Below are 2,500 nucleotides of genomic sequence, written 5' to 3' on the forward strand. Positions count from 1 at the left end.
GAAAGTCTCATCAACATTTTTCAAGAACGACAATAATTTCATAAGTGTACCTGGACTTAAGACATTGCTAATATCCATGCTTCTTTTATAATCCCAGGTTTAACGTTTTAACCTAAACAGAGAAGTTGGAGGATAGAAAAATATAATTTCTGAACTTTTTTTTACTGATTTATACTGCTTCGTTTATGCTTACATTTATACATTCCTGGAGTTCTGTTTATCTATACAGTAAAAAAGAAGTAAAAGGAACCCACACATGTATACACACATGTATACACACGCGCACACACACTCATATATATATGTATATATACATACATATAAATATATATATATATATATATATATATATACAATATATCCATATATCCATATATATACATATATATATATACACACACATATTATATATATATGTATATAATTTACATATATACATATATATATATACATATTATATATATATATATATATATATATATATATATATATATGTACATATATATATATATATGTGTGTATGCATAATGAATAAAAAGCCTTCAAACTGATATACAAATTATTTTTTCTTTGCTAATAAAGACTAGGTTGTAAAATAGTAAAGCCGCACAAAGGAGCGATTCATAACCTCTCTCTCTCTCTCTCTCTTTCTCTCTCTCTCTCTCTCTCTCTCTCTCTCCTCTCTCTCTCTCTCTCTCTCTCTCTCTCTCTCTCTCTGTCAATGAGATGAAACTCTGTGGGATTCATGTAGCTCCAATTACTCTACGTGACTGCGGATAATTTATTACATTGATGGCTGCGATTACGTTGAGGACACGGGTCTTCAAATCCGCCGAAGAAGAACATCAAATATATCCTATGAAGCAATATGTTTACAGATGTATTTACAGCAAAAACTGATAAAAAATATTCTAAGAGAGATTAGTTCACCAAACGTTCAGCTGGGCTCCACAAGGGGCTATAAGAGTTGGAAGACCTAGGCCTACATGACTGAGGACTATGAAGCGCGAAGCAGGAGGTGATGAATGGAGAAGTATAGATTTAAAAGCTCAAGATAGAGACGACTGGCGAAATCTAACCGAGGCCCTTTGTATTAATAGGCGTAGGAGGAGATGAAGATGATGATAAATGTTTAGCATCTAATGAAAATAAATACTTATTTCAAAATTAACCTGGATGACAGTTATCTATCAAATATCTGTTTTAATGTTGTTAATGTTTTTAAGATATTTTATTTTAATTTTCATTACTTCTTATACTGTTTATTTATTTCCTTATTTCTTTTCCTCACTGGGCTATTTTACCCTTTTGGAGCCCTTGGGCTTATAACATCTTGCTTTTCCAACTAGGGTTGTAGCTTAGCTAGTAATAATAATAACAACAACAACAACAAATAATAATAATAATAATAATAATAATAATAATAATAATAATAATAATAATAATAATAAGTCAAAGGAGGTGATCCTCTCGACCAATGGGTTAATCACGATTTCAGTTACACCTTGTGTGTGAATGCTGTCTTGTTTGTTGCAAGATCGTCAAAGTTTGAAAGTAATTTTTTTTTTTTTTTTTTGTGGAGATATGAACATATCTTTATTTTTCTTTTCCTTCTTCTAAAAGGTACGGTGGTGGAGAAAAAGATTCTATTAATACATACACACATTTATATATATATATATATATATATATATATATATATATATATATATATATATATATATAAAATATGTATATATGATATATACATATATATGTATATATATATATAATATATATATATATATATATATTCACACACACAAACACACATCTATATATACATATATATGTAAATATATATATATATATAGTATATATATATATATGTAAATATATATAATATATATATATATATATATATGTAAATATATATATATATATATATATATATATATATACACATATATATAAACATATAAAATTTATAAATTTTAACTGGAGTTACACTTTAGTCTTATAACTAACATCACCGGTCTTACAATGAAAAAACAAATATGAATATTGTATCAGTACAGGGAAGGGGATCCCGAAACGGCCAGTTACTAGATGATACTAGATAGATCAGATTTAAAAGAAGAGGATAATACAAGATTTAAAAAAAGGATTCCACAATACTTCTTTGTGTGAAGTCATTAATAATGATGACTGTATATTCTTTACATTTATTTATGTCTCTGGCAGTATTTTTTTAAGCTTTTATTTATCTTTAATAGTATGTTTTAGCTTTTCCAAAATTTAGAAGACGCATTATATAACAAACCTTTCTATTGTCTCTGGCAGTATTTTTCTTTTTACTTTTATTTATCTCTAATAGTATGTTTTAGCCAAAACATAGCAGAAGACGCATTATATAACAAACCATTTTGTTTGGCCTATGTATATCTGTCTACCTGTATGTATGCCAATCTACCCCTCTCTGCATCTCAATGTTTTCTGCGTGTGCGTATGTTAGTGCACA

At 27.8% G+C, this 2,500-nt stretch overlaps 1 protein-coding gene across 1 annotated transcript in view; it reads left to right on the forward strand.

The window, feature by feature from the left end:
* Window positions 1-2,500, forward strand: part of LOC137649474 (uncharacterized) — a 34,095-nt gene that overhangs the window by 1,505 nt on the left and 30,090 nt on the right. The gene's annotated exons all lie outside the window — the stretch shown is intronic.

The sequence above is a fragment of the Palaemon carinicauda genome, chromosome 11 (assembly GCF_036898095.1).
Source record: "Palaemon carinicauda isolate YSFRI2023 chromosome 11, ASM3689809v2, whole genome shotgun sequence".
NCBI lineage: Eukaryota > Metazoa > Arthropoda > Malacostraca > Decapoda > Palaemonidae > Palaemon > Palaemon carinicauda.